This window comes from Polypterus senegalus, chromosome 15 (assembly GCF_016835505.1).
Source record: "Polypterus senegalus isolate Bchr_013 chromosome 15, ASM1683550v1, whole genome shotgun sequence".
Classification (NCBI taxonomy): Eukaryota; Metazoa; Chordata; class Cladistia; order Polypteriformes; family Polypteridae; genus Polypterus; species Polypterus senegalus.
The window spans coordinates 131,823,615-131,848,268 of NC_053168.1; the positions used below are offsets into that span (position 1 = coordinate 131,823,615).

The 24,654-nt window shown below is 42.4% G+C and overlaps 1 long non-coding RNA gene across 1 annotated transcript in view; it reads right to left on the bottom strand.

Moving 5' to 3' along the window:
• Positions 1–9,718: 9,718 nt before the first annotated feature.
• LOC120516069 overlaps positions 9,719–24,654 on the bottom strand; it is a 48,250-nt gene continuing 33,314 nt past the window's right edge. Inside the window, exon 3 of the long non-coding RNA XR_005630769.1 lies at positions 9,719–10,139. This is a non-coding gene — a long non-coding RNA (uncharacterized LOC120516069). The remainder of the gene's footprint in view (positions 10,140–24,654) is intronic.

Here is a 24,654-nt window from a genome sequence, read left to right on the forward strand (position 1 = left end):
CTCCCAGCACACGGGTGCCATGAAGGAAGGGCAGCTGTGTGCAGGGCATCCTTGGCTGGATGTGCAGGGACTTTGGGGGACAAGAAGGGACTCTCACGTCATCTTGTGATTAAACGTTTCAATAATTCCTTCAGGCTCCTACTTTTATAACAACATTGCTGATTCAATTTGACTTAACTGGAGATCCTCAGTTTGGTGAATTCAGCTTTAAGGGGGTCGCCGAGTCCGCTCCTGGAGGACCACCGTGGCTGCAGGTTTTCATTCTAACCCTTTTTTTTTTAACAAGTGCCCTGTTTGTGCTGCTAATTAACTCTTTTTACTTTCACTTTAATTGAATTGCTTTTTTAAGATTTGTTCCCCTGAATGTCTTCATCGGTCCTCTGAATCGCTTCATTTCTTTCTTTAAATGGCACCCAAACAGAAATGAAATGTGAAGTGAGGGAGCCAACAGAAGACCAGCCTCAAACCCCAACCAGTTGCTTAACGAGGCTCCGAGTCTTGTTGCTCATTAAACTCGTTCTTTAATTCCGTGGCTTGTTGCTGCTCTCGTGGTGAATTAGCAGACATTTCTGAAATTATGGATTTTCTCTTTTCTGTGAAAACGTTTTGGTGACCTGAGCAGATCAGCATTCCTGAGGCCTTCATCTTTCTTTACTTTCAGATATTGTGTGATGGACACCAGTTGTTTTGGCTCATTTTCTATCTCATTATTGTTGGGCTGCTAATTAAGGAAGAAGAAACAATTTAGGGGTCCGAGTCTTCAAGAGCAAGAGCAGCAAAAACAGGTCACTAATTAAGAAAAGGGTCGGAATGAAAACCTGCAGCCACTGTGGCCCTCCAGGACCGGAGCTGGCGACCCCTGGTTTAGTAGTTTCTTTTATCCATCTCCCCATTTTATAAACTATTTAACTCAGAAAGAGGAACATGGAAGAAACCAACCCATTAGGGGGCATTAGTCTAAACCAGGGGTCTCCAACGCCAGTCCTGGAGAGCTACTGTGGCTGCAAGTTTTCATTCTAACTGTTTTCTTAATAAGTGACCAGTTTTGCCGCTAATTAACTATTTCCCTTTATTTAAATTGACTTTTCTTGAGACTCTGACCACTGAATTGATTCTTTTTTCTTAAACGGCACCTAAACATAAATTTGATGTGAAGAGAGCCAACAGATGACCAACTAAGTTGGGGCCTCAAACTCCAACCAACTGCATTTCATTCAATTTCTTACTCCAATAGGAATTCACCAGGCTGATACAGTAGAGCACTTTAAAACACTGCTGAAAACACATTACTTTAACATGGCCTTCTCCTAACTTCACTTTAACTTAATCCTGATACTCTGTATGTTCAATTCTTCATAATAACTATTCACAGTGGCTCCAAAATCCATACTGACCCCTACTCTCTCTTCTGTTTCTTATTCCGGTTTCTTTGTGGTGGCGGCCTGCGCCACCACCACCTACTCAAAGCATCCTGATGCACCAACATTGATGGACTGAAAGCCAGAAGTCTATGTGACCATCATCATCAGGTCCTTCCATGAGAACCCTAAATACAAAGAGGACTGTTTCATTGATGTGAGGTAGATTGCCCAGAGGGGACTGGGTGGTCTCGTGGTCTGGAATTCCTACAGATTTTATTTTTTGTCTGGAGTTTTTTTTTTTTCTGTCCACCCTGGCCATCGGACCTTACTCTTATTCGATGTTAATTAATGTTGACTTATTTTCTTTTCTTACTTTGTCTTTTATATAGTAGACTAGGCTGACCCGCCTTTTAAGGTGACCGACTTTTAAGTTGACCACTTCTTAAGGCAATTCAATATGTAGATCAATTTGATATTTTATACAAACTCATTAATTTGGTTATATTGCATTTGAGCAGTATTACTTTAATACTCGTAGTTTCTGTTATTTTTGTGATGAAATGTAAACTTTTTTTCTATATTGAGGTCGGCCTTTTGAACCGTCCAGATATTTACTACACGGTGTGGCATTTGTACTCCATCAACATTAATTATTTCCAGAGACATAATTTTGTCTATTTTTCCAGCGCATCGCGCACAAAAGCAAGGGAACGATGGGAGCACCAGAACTCTGCTCACATCACGTCATTTCGTTCTGCAAGCCGTAAGTAGTAAGTCTGTGATAAGCAGAACACCGCTACGCTTTCCACTCACGGGACGGAAGGACAATCCCGACCGCTTTTATATAGAAGGATTCTTCATTTTCTGAAGCCAATTCTCGTTGCTAATTAAACCCGTTATTTAATTCCATGGCGCTCATTCTGCCATGGCAGACATTTCCAAAACTGTTGATTTTTTTTTTTTAAGAGCGCTGGCTGTCCAAATGTTTTGTGGACCTGAGCAGATCAGCATTGCTGAGGCCTTCACCTTTCTTTATTTTCAGTTATTGTGTGATGGACGCAGGTTGTTGTATTTTGTGTCTTAATATTATTTGGCCCCGTGACCCTGTAGTTAGGATATAGCGGGTTGGATAATGGATGGGTGGATATCATTTGGTTGCTAATTAAGGAAAAAAGGAATAATTAAGAGGCTAATTAACTCTTTCCCTTAATTTTAATTGATGCACAACTTAAGACTCAGGCCCCTGTGGTCACTAAATAAGAGTACGAATGAAAACCTGCAGCCTCAGTAGCTCTCCAGGACCGGCGTTGGAGACCCCTGCTCTGTACCCAAGGCTAATTCAAGTCCCTATAATTAACCTCACGATTAGTTATCTGAAATTCCCTAAATTCTATCTTGTACCCTCTGCCTGTTTTATCTTAAATTTCCTGTAACATCTGCTCATAGGGCGGGTAGCGCTGGCACCTCATAGCTTTAAGCCCAGTCGTTAACGGGACAAAGTTGCCACTTTCTGCCGATGTCGTCATGCATGTTGTTCTGGGTACCCTGGCGTTGCCCTCATACAGCTCGGGTAATAAGTACTGAACGCGTTACAACGTGTTTCTCAGTAAATACATTTCTAATGGGGCTATTGACATAAAATTTTCACCAGATGTCGGTAATCGACACATACAAAGAAATCAAAACAAGTAATTCCATAAATTAAGTTCCGTGTAATAAAGTGGAATGACACAGGGAATAAGAATTGAACACATGAAGAAAAGGAGGTAACGAAAGGCCTGGAAAGCCGAGAAACCCGCTGATGTATCAGCATTTAGAAAGCAGTCCTGATAGCCCCCCATCAGTGGTTTAGTCCGAACCGATGGCCTAAAGGTTTCTCATTCCCGAGGTGTCTCTCATGATGGGTAAAAGCAGAGAGCTCCCTCAAGACCTTCACAACCTTATTGTTGTCAAACACACTGATGGCATTGGTGACACTGGTGACAGGTGAGTTCTGAATGTTCCAGTTGGGGCCGTTGGGGCCGTAATCCGCAAAGCGGAAAGAACTTCATCTCACCACAAACCGGCTGCGGCCAGACGCGCCTCACAAGATTTCTGTCAAAGGAGTAATCAGAAGAGCGGTTGGTCCGAGAGCCATCCCAGCTCCTGGGATATTCTTGATAAGAATCTGCTGCCATCTACCAGGAAGCTGAAGATGAAACGAGGGACATCTCAGTAAGACACGGATCCCAAACAAACACGGCCAGGGAAACTCTCAATTGGTATCAGAGAAAGGAAATAAAGCTGCTAGAATGGCCGAGTCACTCACTCGACTTGAAAATCTATGGAGAGAACTGAACATCAGAGTTCATAGAAGAGGCCGCCAGAACCTTCAAGATTTGAAGAATCGGCCAAAATCACACCTGAGCAATTCAGGCGACTCTTGAACCTCTCATTACCAACAAAGGCTTTTCTACGAAGTGTTCACTAAATGTCTCTAAGCATGTTCAATACTTATTCTCTGTGTCACTCCACTTTATTACACGTAATTTATGGACTTAATTGTTTTGATTTCACAAACACCGACTTAATCATTCTTAATGTGAAAAGATGGAAGCGGGCCGCTAGAGTGGAGAAAAGAAGAGCCGCTAAGGAAGCAGCAAGCGCATCAACCTCTGAGCAAACGACTGCTAAACGTACAGAGAAAGAGCAGGGGCGGCTTTTGGGGGTGGCGACTAGGGCAATCACCCAGGGTCCCGCGCCTGAGGGGGGCCCCGCGATAGGAGATTCTTTTGTCATACAAATATGCGGGGCCTCTGCAAGACATTCAAATCCGTTATAGACTGAAATACGGTACGCGGTGGATTTCTTAGGAAACCACTCATAAACAAGGACTTGTTACTTTAGAAGCCTTTCCCGGCATCTATACCAATAACCAAGAAAGCTCTTAGCACGACATTTTTGGTTTCAAAATACCGTAATAATTACGCCCTTCAGTTTCGGATTTACACTGGGTCAGCAAAGAAGGCGACGCTAATACCATGCAGGTGTGTCCAAATGGCCTTATCTCGACTCTTCTTTCTTGTCGAAATATAGAGTGAGAAATCATGTTTCTTGCTTTTGGGTGAAAAGAGTGGTCCTCGGCAGGGCGTTGGTAAGTGTTCGTTTTATTACAAGTGTTCTGGTTCTCCATAATTAAATAAATTTGCCGACTCCAGCGGGTTTAACAGAAACGACTGTTATCTAGTTTGTTAATTCTGCGTGCAAAATGTTTCTGAATCATTAATTAAGTTGCTTAAAGGCCACTAAACCAATATAAGAACAATGACAATACGTAATGTACTCAAACGGCCAATGGTACCTACATAAGGCACCATGTTTTTTAACAATATTAAGGCTTGCAGCATTAGAGGCGGACAAGCCCGTGAGTGTGGTGGTACTGTATATAGCCTACACTTATGGCTCTCGGCCCCGCATATGACACTCGCCCAAGGCCCCGCATACTCCTAAGGCCACTTCCAGAAAGAGAATGAAAACTAGGAATGGTCAAGTCAAGTGTATTTCAGGTTAGAAATAGATTTTTTCTGTGAAAAACGTTGACACGTTCAATACTTGTTTTTCCCCGCTGTAGCTCCTTTAGCTTTATTTGCAGTTCGCCGCCGAGTGAGTGCGTGTTTGTGCACCACATGTTGGAATGTCACGAAGTCTAGGGTTGGTTCCTGCATCCCGTTGCCTGAAACGGACTGTGAATGTGTAGATAATGTGTATCTGCTCTGTCAACTTTGACTGCCTCTTTTATTTAATGCACGTCCACACTTTTTATTCCCTAAATTGATGGAAACTCCTCCATTTTGATTTCAGGAACTTCATGGAGAGATTTGCTGCAATTTGCCAGTATTTCCAGTGAGGCTGTTCTTTTTCCAAGCACGTTGTCCCATTTTGAGTAACTCTACAGTTGGAAACTTGTTAAACTGGGTAAACATCGCACAAACATTAGGAAGTTTTTCTTCACACAAAGAACGATAGACACTTGGGATAAGCGACCAAGAAGTGTGGTAGATGGTCAGACTTTAGGGACTTTCAAAACTCGACTTGATGTTTTTGGGGAACAATTAAGTGGACAGGACTGGTGAGCTGAATGGCCTGTTCTCGTCTAGAGTGTTCTAATGTTCCGTCGTAATTTCAAAATGTTTATTGCTGAAAATGTCACTAATATCGAGACTTTCCTGTGTTGTGAGGATGATAATTATCAGGTCTACAAAAAAACTTTTTTTTCAGGTGCCAAGGTTTTTTGAATGGATTTCAGGTATTTTGAGGGCGCTGAATTTAGAAATCCCATCACTTTTGCTGAATTGGTTCTAGTTTTTAAGATAATGGACATCCATGAAAATAATGCATTCCCACAATGCGACTTGTGTGTGATAACAAATGCAATAGCTTTTGGTCTGTCTTTTGAATCTTTAACAGTGTCTTAGGTAATGAAATATCCCATATAATTATTTTGTATTTCAGTTTGTAGTCCTACAATGCTATAAAAGCAACTTTTTCAAGCCAGAATTCAACTGTGAAGTTGCAGAGGAAAGAAGTCGACTACAGCATAAGTTTGTCAACCCAGTCTTGCTTTATACCCAAAAAGTTCTGTCTTAATAAGTACAGTGGAACCTCAGTTCACGACCATAATTCGTTCCAAAACTTTGGTCGTAAACCAATTTGGTCGTGAACCGAAGTGATTTCCACCATAGGATTGTATGTAAATACAATTAATCTGTTCCAGACCGTACGAACTGTATGTAAATATATATTTTTTTAGTTTTTAAGCACAAATATAGTTAATTATACCATAGAATGCACAGCGTAATAGTAAACTAAATGTAAAAACATTGAATAACACTGAGAAAACCTTGAACAACAGAGAAAATTGGTATGAATTTCCCCTTGGGATTAATAAAGTATCTATCTATCTAAAACTAACACTGCAATAGTTCACGCTATAGTGCTAGGAACCGCTCGCTGTAAACACTTTTTTTTTTAATGAGTTTTAAGCACAGGGAAAAAAAATTAACATTTGAAAAAATCCGTAATTTAATAAACCACCAAGAAAAGTAACATTTCCACAATGCACGCTACGAACCGATCGCTGTAAACAGAACTGAAAACAAAAACAAGCCTTTCCTACCTTATGTGTCCAGCCTTTCGCGAGCCTGGCGCGCCTGTCTGTGTGTGTGTGTGTGTGTGTGTGTGTCGTGCTCTCTCTCTCGTGTGTGTGCGTGTCTGCCTCTCTCTCGTGTATGTGTGTGTGTCGCGCTCTCTCTCTCTCGCCTGGCGCGCCTGTCTGTGTGTGTGTGTGTGTGTGTGTGTGTCGCGCCTTCTCTCTCTCTCTCGCCTGGCGCGCCTGTCGTGTGTGTGTGTGTGTGTGTGTGTGTGTGTGTGTGTGTGTCTCTCTCTCTCTCGAGCCTGGCGCGCCTGTCTGTGTGTGTGTGTCTGTCTCTCTCTTGTGTGTGTCGCTCTCTCGTGTGTGTGTGTGTGTGTCGCGCTCTCTCTCTCTCTCTCTTGCTCGCTCTCTGCACAGGAAATGCACAGGGAGAGACTCAACATGTACAAACCTAAAGGGAAACTGGCTTGGTCGTATACCGAGTGTGTGGTTGTGAACCGAGGCAAAAGTTTGCCGAACGTTTTGGTCGTAAACCGAGTTGTACGTGTACCGGGATGTTAGCGAACCGAGGTTCCACTGTATATAAATACATGTAAAAATGATGACTTCATCAAGAAGAGCCTGCATCAACAATCCTGATGTATTCTGCTACATCTGTGGAGAGCAGATGGTTGAAAAACAAAGAAGAAATATCACTTTGTGCATCGGGTATCCCTGCTTATTTTGGAGATCAAGATAAGTTCTTGGGCTCCACATATGGTTTGCAAGAGTACCTACGACAGTGCACTAAAGGTGAAAGAAAAAGTTTAAACCTTGGTGTGCCAATGGTATGGAGAGAACCGATAAACCACCATGACAATTGTTATTTCTGTGTTGTAAAGATTAAAGGCTTTAATCGTTACAATAAAGCTCAGTGGGATTATCCTGATCTGGAATCTGCAAGACGACCTATCCCACATGGCGATGATGTTCCCATACCAGTGTTTACCAGACTACCAAACCAGCCACTGTCAGACTCTGAAGAGAAGCAGGGATTGGAGTGCATGGCAGGTAGTAGCAGTGGAAGTGAATTTGAGGGAAGCTCTTTGACGCCTCAACCATTAAGCCAAAAAGAAGTCAATGACCTGATTCGAGACTTACATCTGTCCAAGCAAGCATCTGAACTTTTTAGCGTCCTGACTTAATGAACGAAATCATATAAAGGCGGAAGTTAAAATTGCAGCCTATCAGACAAGATTTAGAGAGGCTTCTCCCATATTTCAACCAAGAGGAAGAACTTGTATACTGCAATGATTTGTACTTCAAATGGGACTAACAGAATATCGACCAGAAGACTGGCGGCTTTTTATAGACAGCTCCATTAGAAGCTTGAAATGTGTTCTCTTGCAGAATGGTAACTGTTATGCGTCTCTTCCCATTGCTCACTCAACAAAACTTAAAGAAGAATATGAAAATGTAAAAATCGTATTAAAGAAAATCCGTTATCATGAACATCAGTGGTCGATTTGTGTTGATCTGAAGATGGTGAACTTCTTGCTTGGACAGCAATCTGCATACACAAAATACCCAGGCTTCGTGTGCCTCTGGGAAAGCAAGATCATTGGACAAAAGTGTCATGGCCTACAAGGGAAGAAATGATTGTTGGCGCTGCAAATATCATCAACAAGCCGCTGGTGGACAAGAACACAATCCTTCTCCCACCGCTTCATATTAAGCTAGGATTGATGAAGCAATTTGTTAGGGCTTTGGACAAAATGGCTAAGTGCTTCAAGTACATTTGTAGATCATTCCCTGGACTGAGCTTGCAAAAACTAAAAGCTGGAATCCTTGATGGACCTCAGATTGGTAAACTCAGGGACGATTCCATTTTTACCAAATGCATGAATCACACCAAGGCTTCGGCCTGGAAGAGTTTTGTCTCTGTTGTGAAGAACTACTTGGCTAATCACAGAGCAGACAACGATGAAGAATTGGTGCAGGATATGCTTGGTAACTTCAGAAATTTGGGAGTTAATATGAGCATAAAGATGCACACCATCTCCATAGCCATTTAAACAGATTTCAGCGAGGAACAAAGCGAGAGGTTCCACCAGGATATGAAGGCGAGGGAGGAGAGATATCAAGGCACATGGGACATACACATGATGGAGTCTCCAACGGGATTGTCCTGATGACACACATGAAAAGAAATCGCATAAACAGCGTTTTTTGAAGCATTGGCATTAATAAGAATTAATAACTAATTAATATTGTATTAATTAATCAAATCATACATAACTTTTTTCCCTGTCACTGTTAGATATTTTAATATCTTTTTTGTATGATGTTAGACTGTTTACTTACTAGTTGTAACAAAAATAAAAATATTCTAGCAATTCTGAATGCTTTTCAAATGTGTTGCATTAATTAATTAATTAACTAATAAATATCTCAGAAACTAGAACCAATCTGGCAAAACCAAAGTCATATTCTTAATCGGCACCATAAACTGAATATAAAACCGTTCAGACTTCGTTGGCATCAAAATCACCGTATACCAGTGTTTGCCATTGAAGTCATGTGAGTTGATTTCAATTGTCCACCTGCATCCCATTCACCTGAAGAGCAAGAAAAAATGATAATGACAAAAAAAAAAAAATACATAAGCAAGGGCCTGAACCAGGAGAACCAAAAAACACCACGGACCAAAGCCGTGAACACAAAGTTCAAAGTCAAACTCGCAAAGGAAGTCGGATTAGGAAGCGAACCCGGAGTGGCGGCCCTTTTATTCTAGTGATTGATGACTGACAGGATCACGAGCTCTCAAGCCACGCCCCTTACTGGGCAGATCCTGGCAAATCAGCTGAACGTAAAGGAAAATGGCGGCCGTTCAAATCGAAATTGAACGTTAGAACAAAGCAGTGAACCGTAAAACAACCGACTCACGTCAGAGTCCTTGGTGCCAAACTCCTCTAAAACGACGTGCAGCTCAAAACTCGAACCGGAAAATCACCTGAAAAATATTTACAAAAAGTCCCGGGACCCTCATACTTACTCTTTATCTCCCCCTCGAATCAAGCTGTTGTCATTATTTAATTTTGGCCGTAAAATCCCTTCACGTAATTAATTAATTAATTGAAGTGATACGAAAGTAAAGCAGCGTGTTAGTGTTTTACCAGAGTGTAAAAATGAAATCTATGCACGTGAAAAGTTTTTACAGCAAGCCTATAAATTCTGTAGTCCTTATTGTAAGAGCTGTTGGCCTATTAAGAATTTTGTGTTTATGATGATTTGGCGTAGTTTAAGAAACATTGCTTACCCTGCTCACCTCATTGGCAGATTATTTTGCTAAATAAAAACATAGCAACTATTTTATTTAGCAGTACAACAAAAAAAAAATCAGCCATTTTTCGTGTTGTAAGAGAAGAAACCAACACAGAAAAATGTTTGGGTCACCGACGTGACTGTGGATATGTGAAGCAAACAGAAATGGATGGTCTTTTTAACAAAGAAATGTTCAATGTCTTTTCAGACGCGAGTCCAACGCAGAACTGAAAAGAAGACGGCTGGGTTTCTGGTCATTCGGGCTTGAGGAAGGAAGGGGCGGGTCCAGGAGGGCAGACAGAAGGAAGTGACATCAGCGGTGGAACGACTGTCAATCTTCAGCTCTGCAGAGGGAGGAAAAGAGAAGACCATTAGCACACAGCGCCAACCCCTGGTCCGGAGGGTAACTACCAGCACCTGAGCCCTGAAGCTGCCTCCCTGGCACCCCCCGCGTGACCGAGCTGCTCATGTGGTATGTCATGGACTTTTATAATAAACTGTCAGCTTCTTCAACAAGAAGACATTTCTTGCTCCGTCTTTCCCTTGCCGAGTTTCTTTTTGCTAAATTGATAACCGATGAGACAATCTTAAAAAAAAAAAAAGCAAATATTTAGAATGATGGTTTAGTTGAGGTTTCATGAACTGAGCTAAGTAACACAATACATGGTGGCCAGGCAGATTTACCTCCACGAGTCTTCCCATCCCGCTGTGAAAATGCAGTATCTCATCACACATATACATTTAATTTTTTCTTTCACTATTTTGAAAATATCAAAAATGTGGAACTCTTACTTACACCTTCTAGCCTTTTTATTTTTACATTATGATGTTACTGCACTGAATGACTGGCAACAAGACCAGAAACCCCAGTCGGCTTAGCTGACATACCCAATGCATACAAGTCACATAAAGTGACATCGACTTTAGTGATACAAATATAAAGAACCAATGGATAGATACACAGACAGACAGACGAATGTTTGGACAGACAGACAGTTGTATAGAGAGACACACAGAAGAACAGATAGATGGACAGGTGGATGGCAAGATAGATAGATACTTTATTAATCCCAAGGGGAAATTCCCATAATCCAGCAGCAGTATACTGATACAAAAAAAATATTCAATTAAAGAGTGATAAAAATGCATGTAAAAACAGACAATAACTTTGTATAATGTTAACGTTTACCCCCTTGGGTGGAATTGAAGAGTCACATAGTGTGGGGTCTCCTCAGTCTGTCAGTGGAGCAGGACGGTGACAGCAGTCTGTCTCTGAAGCTGCTCCTCTGTCTGGAGATGATCCTTTTCAGTGGATGCAGTGGATTCTCCATGATTGACAGGAGCCTGCTCAGTGCCCGTCGCTCCGCCATAGATGTCAAACTGTCCAACTCCGTGCCTACAATAGAGCCTGCCTTCCTCACCAGTTTGTCCAGGCGTGAGACGTCCTTCTTCTTTATGCTGCCTCCCCTGCACACCACCACGTAGAAGAGGGCACTCATCACAATCATCTGATAGAACATCTGTAGCATCTTATTGCAGATGTTGAAGGACGCCAGCCTTCTAAGGAAGTATAGTCGGCTCTGTCCTTTCTTACACAGAGCATCAGTATTGGCAGTCCAGTCCAATTTGTTATCCAGCTGCACTCCCAGGTATTTATAGGTCTGCACCCTCTGCACAGTCACCTCTGATGATCACGGGGTCCATGAGGGGCCTGGGCCTCCTAAAATCCACCACCAGTTTCTTGGTCTTGCTGGTGTTCAGGTTTAAGTGGTTTGAGTGTGTATATATATATATATATATATATATATATAGATAGATAGATAGATAGATAGATAGATAGATATAGATATGAAAGGCACTATATATTAGATAAAGATATCCTGGTGTGGTGGGAGAAGTGCTGCTGGCCAGGGCCCCATAATCGTTCGGGTGCCCCCTAGCGGTGGCCATGAGCCCCAACAGGGATGAGCTTCCAAGCTCTGATCCTGTGGCCCCATGTAGACCAGGGTGGCTGCCCTCTCTTGGTTCAGGGGAGGTATTGTCCCTCTCCTGGTCCTTCCAGGCATCACGGCTGGGCAGGATCCCCAGCTGTCCACCATAATAGATAGACAGATAGTTTAAAGGCACTATATAATAGATAGATAGATTTAAATGTACTATATATTAGATGATAGATAGATAGTTAGATAGATCATTTGTCCCCAGGGTAAGTGTGGCTTTACAGCAGCTCTTTAAATAAACAGATAATGAAATGGCAGCTCATTCTATTGCTGACTCACCTCTAGGCTGATGTCACTTGTCAGCCCCCATCACATAGCCCTCCCTACAAAGCTGTTGTCCCCCAATGACTACTTCTAACTCTTTGCAAAGGTAGACAAACGCTGAAATGATGGGGTGGACAGACAGACAGACAGACAGCTAGATGACAGACACCTTATTTGTCCCCAAGAGAATCCCTACCAGTGTTTTGCAGCAGGTGATCCACACGGGTGACACGTTTGGCTACCAAGAAAACAGAAATGAAGGTGGATGTGAGTGTGAAAGGCACTAAATGATATAAAAGTGGACCGTCACCTTATCTTGTTTTTCCCTGTAATCCATTTAGAGAACCCACCAAATTGTCCAACATCCATCGGCCTTTAAAGTGGCTCCTTTTTGAGTTTCAGGACAGAGTATTCCTGACTAAATCTAAACCCAGCGTAATGTGATGTCTCCACCGGTGTAAAGGCCGTGTTTAATAAGTTGATATCATTGTGGAAAATTCTTTGGTAGCTTGAAATGTTGCAGACAATGGTGCAAATGCGTCTCTTTTTATTTTATTTTATTTTTTGTCTCCCGTACAGTGGAGCTGATAAGGTACCAGGGAGACGTGCTTCCCACACAGATCTCGCCCTTCACATTATGCACTGTAAGATTTACTTAATTAATTAAAAGCGAAAAATTATACATTCGCAATTATTACTCTGGCCCTCCTCCAGAAGATCCCATGGATTAAAGCAGCCAGGCCCTCCTTCTGCCTGAAATCAAGCACATTTACTAAAAATAAACCCTTAATGTATTCTGCTGGAGACATATTTTATTTGATCAGGCCCTTTACTTGATCAGATCAGCCCAGCAGGAGTGTAATCAAATAAAATTAAGGAGGCATTCAACAAAACACAATGGCTTTTAGGGCACGGCTCTCTTGTCGGGATGTAAAGATGGCATCATGCATTCGCTTTCCGTTGGGCTCTGATGTCTAGCGGTTTGCTCAAGGCTCTTCATTGTTTCTGACCTGGAGGTCTGAACATCCCAGAAGCAGGCGAGACATGGAGCCTCACTTCTCTCACTTCCCTGATCTTTTTGCTCAAAGTGCGAACCCGACTTACTGGTGGGAACAAATGGCACTTGAGCGGCCTTCGTGACTGCGACACTTTGTCATTTCTGAACATACAAGACCAGTATGTGTTAACACTGCCAACACACAGAAAGTCAATCAGAGAGCCCGACTTGTGATGGCAAAGGTCCGCTTAGGATCGAGTCTCTGAGGTACGGCCATCACTGAATGATCTCCCACAGCCTGTAGATTTGTTCAAGTCAGATTACAAAATGAAATGGCCGAAGTGATGCCTCGTACCGCTCGACCTCTCTGCCTCATTTCTATGCGCCTTCCCTAACGCTAACCATTTTAAAATATTAAGGAGGTTACTCCTGCAAATGGTTTTATTTCATGTGAACGTCTAGGCTTCTGCTGTCCCATTTGGACGGGATTAATTTTACACCAGTGGGTGGGATGAAGTCAATGCCTAAGGTGGGCCGGTAGGCACCAGTACTCTGTACCGACATTTCCCTGTTCTGGTACCGTCAGTAAATGTATGTGTACCGTCAGTTCGGACCGCATCAGCAACCCTGATTTATAACAAGAAAACGTCTATTTACACCTCTGAGGTGGACCTCATAACCAGCTCCTCCACATTTCAATAAAAATTGTGCATATGAGTGGACCTCTCAGGGGATACCCTAACCCCCAAAGGCACAACTCAGGACAATAAGGAGTAGTGACAGATTTTGTTTTTTTCCACTTTAGAATGTAATTAACATAATTAAGCACTTTGACCATGGGAAAGGCACTATATAAATAAAAGGTATTATCATCATCATCATTATTATTATTACCGTATTTACGTGTGTACCACGCGCACATTTTTTCCCGAAAATTAGCATTAGAAAATCAGGTGCGCGTCATACACAAGGAAATGTAATTCTGTAATGTTTACTTCTTCTGCTTGGCTCGCTCGCGCTCTCGCTCTTGTTTTTGAATCAGTTTGGCGTCGTCATTCAGCATGGATAGTAGCAAGCGTTTACGCTCCTTCACGGCGGGAGAGAAACTAAAAGTGATTTTGGAAGCAGAGAAGATAGGAAATCAGGCAGCAGGTCGCAAATACAGTGTTCCATGTTTTCGAGACTGGCAACAGAAGAAAGAAAAACTTTCGTCATGCAACAAAAACAGAAGGGCATTTCGCGGAAAACGTGCCCTAAACGCTTCCTATACAATCACAATGCGCGTCGTACACGGGGTAAAACGATTTTCGCTATAATCTTTGTAAAAATTAGGGTGTGCGTCTTACACGAGGGTGCGTGGTACACAAGTAAAAACCGTAATTAACCTCTGAAAATGCAGTACTGTCCAAATCACTCAAATGATGATTTTACTGACATGTCTGTTCACGTGAAGTGAGTTTAACCTGGAGTTATTTTTCGCAGACTTTTTATAGAAGGTAAAAGGCTCGGTCATTTTTCCTGAGACGTAAACGAATAGTCCGTAAAAAGTTACAAATGTCAGTGATTCAGATGGGACTAAGATTACCGAGATCATGGGGTAATGCTGTAACTACTTTACCACGCCTCCTGGAGTAAAAGTAATCCCGTCCAAGAGGGGCTTTAGACGTACGCCGATCACTGAATGATCTCCCACATATCCTTGAATGGCTTGAGTCTCGTTTAAGTCACCACCACCATGCTGTCTCTACATTGACGGACTGAAAGCCAGACGTCCACATAACCATCATCGTCATCATCAAATTCTTTAACGTGACGCCTGAAAACCATGAAGACTGATCGAGATCATTTACGTTCGGTAGAATCCCCACTGGGGGCTGGGTGGTCTTGTGGCCTTGGAATCCCTGCAGATTTTGTTTGGTTTTTTTCTCCCGCCCCCCGGAGTTGTTTTTTTTTTGTTTTGTTTCGTTTTTTCTGTCCGCCCGGCCATCAGACCTTCTTTGTTATTGAGTATTGCCTAATCTTATTTTTTAGAAATGTTTCTTTCTTCATCTTGTAAAGCACTTTGAGCTACATCATTTGTATATTTGCTCTGTAAATAAATGATGTTGTTATCATATTTTACAAATGAAGTGCCTGAAATCCCCCCTCGTACCTCTCAACCGCTCATTTCTAGCTGCCTCCCCTGTACCTAACTATTTGAAATATTAGGGGATAAAGGAGATCGCTCCTGTTGGTTTGTTTTTGTGGGTTCTTGGGAATGCCAAGGCTTCACTCTTTTTGTAGATTAATAGTCCTCTGTCTTATCGACACCATCCAGCTGTTGTTTCCCCGTTTACCTCATTAAGTCCTATTTAGATGGGATTAGCTTAACCGCAGGTGGTGGGGTCATTGGACTATTACCGGAGTACCTCTGTGATTTTAGTCCCTTTCAAATTGCTGGGTGTCCACAACCTCGTCCACTTGACTGACGCAGTAGGAATCCGAGTCGCACAGAGCGTGGACAAGTTCTTCAAGTGCCTCTGTGTTTTCTGCGAAAAACTCTAAAATCCCACACAGGGGAAATGATGAAACTTTACTGACATGGTGACTTGCACAGGTTTAGTTTAACCAGCGGTTATTTATTTATTTTTTTACAGACTTTTCATAAAATTTACAGACTCTGTAAACTTTGCTCAGATGTGAACACGGAGTTCGTAAAAAGTTACCAACATTAGCGATTCGGATGGGACTTAAATTACAGAGGTCCTCCGGTAAGAATTACTTCACTCTGCTAATGTTGTCCAAATAGATCTTAAAAATTCCTCTGTCTTTTCAATGCCACTTAGCTATTGTTAAAGCATTGAAGTGAATTTCACTTCCCAATTGAACTCTTCAAGTTAAATTACATTTTACGTAATTAATTATGTTAAATTTTAAGTTAAATATCATAATTTTAATTACGTTAAATTAAGCTTTATACCAGAACATGGAATGAAGCAATTACAGTACCATCGGAACTCCTCTGTAATTTTAATCCCATCCGAGTCTCTCACGAGTCCAAAAGCTCATCCGCTTGACCGGCACGGTATGAATCAAGTGGTCTGATGTGGGTTGCACTGCCTCCATTTTTTCTGTGAAAACTGCTAAAGTCTTGCACAGGTAACATGCTGTTTTTATAAGAAACATGAGATTATACCGACATGTCGTTTAACCAGGGTTAAGACTGAGATCTGAACACACAGTTCGTAAAAAGTTACCAACATGAGCGATTCGGATGGGACTAAAATGACTGTGGTCCTCCGGTAATAATTTCCAAATAAGGCTTAATATTTCACGGTCTTTTTTTGATGCCACCTAGCTATAATTAAAGTGAATTTCATTCCCAGTTTAACTCTTTAAAGCCCTATTCAGATGGGAGGTGGGGGTAAAGCAATTATCACCGGAGCACCTCTGGTATTGTATTCCCACCCAAATCTCTCCACAGATTTGTCCATTTGACTAACGCAGTATGAATCCGTTTGAAATGGCTCAATGTGTAGGGTTAGGGTTAAAGTACTTCGACTGCCTCCATTTTTTCTGTGAAAACTTCTGAAATCCCACACACATTTCACAAGAAATTATGGAATTTTACCGACATGCCATTTCGCACAATGATTAGTTTACCCTTGGGTTATTTTTTTTTACAGAAGGTAAAAGGTTCCATAATCTTTACATAAAAAGCAAAAATTTACCGTCATGAGCAATTTGGACAGTACTAAAATTACAGAGGTCCTCCGGTAATAATTACTTCACCTCACGTCCTGGTGTAAAACTAATCACATCCGAATAGGGCTCAAGTGTTACGATTTCTCTCCCTTTTCCTTCTATGGTATGAGTGGAAGTCCATTCTTTATTAGCTGGCTTTATTTGCAATAGCAGGAGGTTGAAACATTATGGCTTAATCCACAGATGTAAGGCAGGTGTCCCCTTTACAGACCTAGAACTGTATTACGTCTGGAAATAGTTCAACCTCCAGTCACTTCAACTGGCCTGTCCTATAAATGAATTGGTTTGTACCAACCTGAAACATGAGACATGAAAGCAGCACCTACTGCAGGGCCAATCATACTTGTAGCAAAATCTATTCAAATCTACCACAAAACTGAAAGATCGTTAGTTCCCCCCGTCCAAATGGCATACACACTCACCCTTATTTAATAAACACATATTATTAGGTCATTAGAATATTAAAACAATTTTGACGAGAATAGACAATTTAGTCCAACAAAGTTCGCCAGTCCATCTCACTTCCCTAAAATAGCAAAGTTCTGACTTGAAGACCCCTAAAGTCCTACTGTCTACCACACTACTTGGTAATTTCTTCTACATGCCTACGGTTTTCTGTGTGGGGAAAAACTCTCTAACGTTTGTGTGAAATGTACCCTGAGCAAGGTTCTATCTGTGTGCCACAGCTCTTGGTGAATGTCCGCACATTCCTGTTAACGGGGGCTCCACTATGTTTCCTGCTTGTGCACAACTCCACATTGACATCCTGGTAGTTTTGGTCTCAAATCATTCCACAGACTTTATTCCTGCTGCAACTCTTCATTTTCTTCCCTATTGTCATTCAGATTTACAATCGGACTGGATTTCGATAACTTTGTTCCTACCCATCCATCCTCCGTATGCTTCTGTAGCCCTCTTTCTCCTATCGGGGACCCTGTTTCTGTTTCCTAATCTTCGCTGCACAAATCCTTCTACAAACCTCTTCTTTGAACTCAATAACAATTGGTACAATTCCCCTGAATTCCCCTCTCCCCAAGATGTTTTCATTTATTGGTCTTTACCCTGTTCTTGTCTGCCTTCCTTGTGTTACTAATGAGTCAAGGTGCAGGTAGTGCGGTACTAAGTCCCTACTCTGAGGGTAGCGCAGTTTGACTTAAGACAAAAGCGTTCTGTTGGGCCAAATCAAGGACTAGTTGGACCGAGTCGCTGGGCCTGTCACACTGTGCGACAACTGCCCCCTGATTTGCTAAGATTATGTAAATGAATCTGAAGATCACTGGAAACATCATGTAACGTGACATGACCATTATGTTTCTCTTTCTTCTCCAGGTCAGGAAAATGCAACTAAAATAAGTAAAGTGAACAATCTGAATTACAAAAATACGAGGGCTGAATGAAAAGCAACGACTCTGTCCCCGTTTCTCTGTCAGGGAGGTAGACGTTGGAATGCTATTCACGAGTTTGTGAACCTGCAGTTGGACCGCCGTATTCTTCAGAGTTCTGTCACGGCGAGTGGCAGCTCCTCGTTAATGTCGTCATGGCAGATGAAGAAGACTTTCCTGTGAGAGTACGGCACAAGTGTGGGACTGAATTTTGCAGTAAGGTTGAGAAGAGCGATAGTGAATGACTTGAAATGTTGCGGCAAGCATACGGCGATGAAACAATTAGCCATTTGAAATATTAGGGGATAAAGGAGATCGCTCCTGTTGGTTTGTTTTTGTGGGTTCTTGGGAATATCAAGGCTTCACTCTTTTTGTAGACTAATAGTCCTCTGTCTTATCGATGCCATTCAGCTATGTTTCCCCGTTTACCTCATTAAGTCCTATTTGGATGGGATTAGCTTAACCGCAGGTGGTGGGTTCATGGGACTATTACCGGAGTACCTCTGTGATTTTAGTCCCTTTCAAATTGCTGGGAGTCCACAACCTCGTCCACTTGACTGACGCGGTAGGAATCCGAGTCGCACAGAGCGTGGACAAGTTTTTCAAGTGCCTCTGTGTTTTCTGCGAAAAACTCTAAAATCCCACACAGGGGAAATGATGAAACTTTACTGACATGGTGACTTGCACAGGTTTAGTTTAACCAGCGGTTATTTATTTATTTATTTATTTTTTACAGACTTTTCATAAAAGATAACAGACTCTGTAATCTTTGCTCAGATGTGAACACGCAGTTCGTAAAAAGTTACCGACATTAGCGATTCGGATAGGACTTAAATTACAGAGGTCCTCCAGTAAGAATTACTGCACTCCGCTAATGTTATCCAAATAGGTCTTAAAAATTCCTCTCTTTTCAATGCCACTTAGCTATTGTTGAAGTATTGACGTGAATTTCACTACCCAATTTAACTCTCCACACTAATATAATAATTTACGTTAAATTTTAAGTTAAATATCGTAATTTTAATTACGTTAAATTAAGGCTTTCTACCAGACCATGGAGTGAAGCAATTACAGTACAGTGAACCCTCGTTTATCACAGTTAATCCGTTCCAGACTCTACCGTGATAAATGAATTTTCGTGAAGTAGGATTCTTTATTTATAAATCGAATATTTTCGCAGTTAGAGTATAGAAAACCTGTTTACGACCTTCTAAATACGTTTTTTAACATTATTAGAGCCCTCTAGACATGAAACAACACCCTTTAGTCACCATTACACTCGTATTACTCAATATATTAGACAAAATAAGAGAAAATAAGACATATTAGACATTACAAATATCATATTACTAGGCGCACTCGCCTTTTAAGGCGACCGACTTTTATCTTCAATTTGTGTGCGCTCCATGTGTACATCAGGCATGTAAGTGTAGAGAATGAGCCATTCATAACATCTTTTTTTTTTTATTCCCTCAAGTGCCTGTCCAAAGTCGTACAATGTCAGCCCGAATCTGTACCGCTAAAGACGGAGTTTCATGCACTAAATAAGCTATAGATGAGAATAAGCAAGCACCATCTCCCCTGATATTTACTACGCGGTGAGGCATTTGTACTCCATCAACATTAATTATTTCCAGAGACATAATTTTGTCTATTTTTCCAGCGCATCGCGCACAAAAGCAAGGGAACGATGAGAGCACCAGAACTCTGCTCACATCGCGTCGCTTCGTACCTCAAGCCGCAAGTAGTAAGTCTGTGATAAGCGGAATACCGCTACGCTTTGCACTCACGGGATGGAAGAACAATCCTGAACGCTTTTATATAGTAGATTATTGTACTGTACATTTAATTGCACACAACCACTAACCTATGAAGGCACGACCTCAGTAGGGGAGTCTTCAGAGGTGGTGCAGTATCTTCAGCAGGTGCGTTGTTGTCTTCAGTGAAGAAGTACTAGGAGTAGGCAGTGGGTGTCTGGGTGTGCGGCTGAAGAACATCTTGATAGGCAGTTGCTGACGCTGTCTTTTTGTATGCGTGAGGAGGCTTTTGTAGGGTATTGCCATCTTTAATCATATCCAGGAGTTTCACCTTCTTCTGGATAGTAAACATCTTCCTCCGGCACTTAGTTTTATTGTCAGAAGGCTTAGAAAAAGCAGCACGTTTAGGAGCCATCGTAGGGCTTAGATAAAAGTTCTCAGAAAGCACATGCATAGTGACGTAAGCGTGCATGAGAAAAAAATTGCAATAGAGAGAAGCCGCGAAAGTCGAAGCGTGATATAGCGAGGGATCACTGTACTGCTCTGTAATTTTAATCCCATCCGAGTCTCTCATGTGTGCAAAACCTTATCCGCTTGACTGGCGCGGTATGAATCAAGTGGTCTGATGTAGGTGGCACTGCCTCCATTTTTTTCCTGTGAAAACTGCTAAAATCTTGCACAGGTAAAATGCTGTTTTTATAGGAAAGTTTGTGAGTTTGTGAACCTGCAGTTGGACCGCGTTATTCTTCAGAGTTCTGTCACTGCGAGTGGCAGCTCCTCATCAGCGTCGTCATGGTGGATAAAGAAGACATTCCCGTGAGAGTACAGCACAAGTGTGGGACTGAATTTTGTGTTAAGCTTGGGAAGAGCGATAATGAATGTCTTGAAATGTTACAGCAAGAACACGGCGATGAAACGATTAGCCGTCCTGCTGTAGTTCGGTGGTGGCAACACGCGATCGAAAGTCGTGGCTTGGTCGGGTTGGCCAACTGCCACGGTTACGGAAGGGAATATTGGCAAAGTTAACGAATTGTTGCAAGAAGACAGACGGCTCACTTTATGTGAACTTTCAATGTGAAGGACGCAACTTCAAAAAAGACAAAAAGTTCCAAGTCTGCGGCGGAGTCATCTGATTCTGAATTGGATTACTTTTCGATCAGCCCTCGTACAGACCACGCGTCGCCACTGTAATTACGCACTTTCTTTAGCTGAGGTGGCCTCACTGGATCCAGTGTCATCACTCAAGATCTGCTCATCTCCACTAGCCTTCTCAGCGAGCTGCTCTTGATTATTTCTAAGCAGAGAACATACGGAAGCAGTCATACAATCGACTCCAGCAGTCTGGACGCTCAGGTCCCATCTGTCGACTCCAAACCCTGTTAGCCCCCTCACCGGTACAGACTGTTGTACCTCAGATGGCCAGATGTTGCTCCACCATTAACAGTAGGAGGCCCGTTACTGTCGTAACTGCTGTCGATGTCTTTGCCCAGGTTATTTAACATCATTTTCTTGTTTAGATCACATGGGGGTATCTTGCTGCTGATCATACGCTTGTAAGATTTGTTTTTATTCAAGTGAGAATTGTGATGCTTACTGAAGGGGTTCGTTGCCCAGCTGTGCAGGGAGACCTCCATGGCCATGGCATCTCAACAGAATGCAAAAACAGACATCCACATTTCTGCAAGTGAGAAAGAGCAGATTTTCCAGCAAGTGGGATTTACAAAATGTAAGACAAGAAGACGAGGCAAAAGCAAAAAAAAAAAAAAAATCCTTCCTCTGTCGTTAAATTACAGAGCCTTTTCAACACTAAGTGGCAGCCATGTCACCACCATGTCAATCAGAGCCCTTGCATACAATTACAAAGGCGCACGGTGAGGAACACAAGGCCCCCGAGCTCCCCACGTGGATACCCTGCGGATTCTCTCTTCTGGAATCTGTTGATGGATAATTCACGAACAGCGATGGCTTTGAAGGCCATGGTAATTAGGCGAAAAGCGGTGCACGACAGTCAGAGGGAAAAAGCAGAGTCACAGCTAATGTTTCTTCACTCTGAGGCACGCTTTGAAGGCCCTTGTTTTGCCATTTTCTTACCCCCCTAAATAAGACGGTGTTAGCAGATCCTCGGGCTCGACCATGCAGGTGCACCTCCATACAACTGTATTGTTTGATTATTAAACGTTCTGTTTATTCAACAGGGATGGAAGATGTGTGGCGAGGAGGAGGAAGAGGAAGAGGCCCCAATTCATCCACTTCTCGAGTCATGCTTCCCACATGCTCAAAAATGATAAATATTTGAATAAAGCCGTAATGATTGAGAATAAATCCATTTGTCCGATCTGCTTGTGTGTTTCACTTCATGTTACGTGGACGGAATTTCAGTTTGTGTTTTAAAGACCGGCAGCAAACAACTAGCTGACTGCGCAGGGACATCTTTGAGATTTCACTGTAACTGAATCTGTGGGCCCCGCCTGCCAGCCAGTGGTGGACTTACAGGTTTGGGACCCTAAAGCATCAACAGTTGGGGGCGGGCCCCTTCACAATGATTGGGGGAGTGGGACCCTCCACAACAGTTAGGGGCGGGACCCTTCAAAAAGATTAAGGATGTGGGACCCTTCACAACAATTAGGGGGCGGGACCCTTCACAACAATTAAGGGGTGGGACCCTTCACAACAATTAGGGGGTGGGACCCTTCACAACAATTAGGGGCGGGACCCTTCATAAAAGATAGGGGGGGCTGGACCCTTCAGAAACAGCAGAAAGGTCATCTTCTTCAATTGGGGTTGTTCCATGATGGGTCACCACAATTGTTTTAAAAATGCAACCACTACCTCTCAGATGTTCATTAAAATTGCTGTAGTAGTGAATCACATCATATTATTAATATTATTAAAAAAAAAAACCTTCTCATACAGTAGACACCCAAACGTTTTATGCAATGTGGACTGAAGACATTTCCGTAGGCCCTTCTGGGATTGGGGGGTCCTGAAACTTCATTCGTTTCATAGGAGGACAACAATTATCTAAAGAAAGGTCGATGGACATGAGTGACTGCAGACCGGTGGGCTTCATGCCAGCTACGATGACCTGCTGTGAGAGACATGGAACATTCCAGACTGTCTGACCCACCTCCCTTTAGCATCTCTATACATATCTTAACCGTCAAAAATGTTAAAATGTACTGAGAAAGAACTCCTAACCATAGCAGGGAAGTGTAGCACGAAATTCAAACGTATAAAGTAAATCTCAAACTCCACCTGCCACCGATACTCTAGCAGTTACTGCGTATTCTTCTCACTGTATCTGTTTCTGCTGCCTTATCCCTCTTGAAAATTTATAATACATTTTGGGCTGTCACTTTAAGGGGAGAAGGGAGTCAAGCTGTGCCTGAGGGTCCTTACATAAACGCGCTGTTTGTGACGGAAGGAGACGCGCGCTTTGTGAGAGGAGGAACCTGGAGAGAGAAATCGAAGGAGCGATTCGACGAAGCAGACGAATGACCCACTGGAATGGGGATCTGGTCAACAACAAGTGAAATACTCAGTCAGTGAATGTTGGTGGAAATAATCACTTTTACAAAGTCGACGTCTTAAACGATACGCCAGATTTATAGTTTGTTAGTATGAAATCTGTGCAGGGCTTCTAAAGTGAGTTTGAAAGAAGTGGATGGAAACGTCCGATTTCAACTGCATATATTACATATTTTTATAATTTTATTACATACTAATGCTGTCATTTTATAGAGTGGTTTTTATTGATACTAGGGGGCTTTGCCCCCTGCTCGCTTCGCTCGCCAACCCCTGTGTTTGTAAGATTTTTTTTTCCTTTGAATTGTTGCTATTTTATTAGTTTCACTTTAATTTCAGAACTTCTGTAAAAACAATATTTGGAATCTTTCCTGTCCCGATATGCAGAATCTTTTAAATGAGGTCAGTGAGGCGTGTTTAATGACTTTGTATCGTAATTCAGGACAGGTTTCTCTGTTTGGAATTTCTGCACAGACAAAACGATCTTCATCATCAGCAGTTAATATTTTTTTTTTTGCAAAGTAACCAATAAATGCATGCGAGTTAAACCCCGTTTTTGAAATTCTCTGACTTTAATTTCCTTTTTGCGTCAATGCGATCTTTTTTTTGATAGTGTAGCGACTGACGTAATAAAGTGTCACAAAAGTTCTACTTTACAAATCGCCGACTGCGTAACCCCAAACACAACTTTCTAGCACCTTCTCCAACCCCTCCTCCCACGAGTCTCGCCCCCCCGCATCAATCAGCACCCCGCTATCAGACTCCCGTGCTGCACTCTGCCCTCCCTCGATCGGACCGAACAGTCACTTGAAACTAAAGAGGCTTCAGCTTGGCTGGGACGTTACAATACTTTCGACTCTTACTGCTTTCATATTCTGTACCTTTCTCTGCATGTGTATCGCGCCTTGGGTCTCTTTTCTCCGCCCTGCTCTTTCTTCTTTGCTGCCACGTGACTTTACATGACTGAATGTTTCGCTGGCTGGCTGTGCTCTTATTTGATAAGACGGGTGCGTCTTGCAAGAATCGTATGTTCCACGTCCCCGCGACAATCTCTTGGCACCAAGTCTCATGTTTACGGTCTCCGCGAGACGCTCCGTGGCCAGTCTTTTTTGTCTCGCGGGTCTTTAAAATGTCTTTCGAGAACTTCCGAGAAGATCACGTATCGTCGCCTTGCTTTAACATTCCAGGAT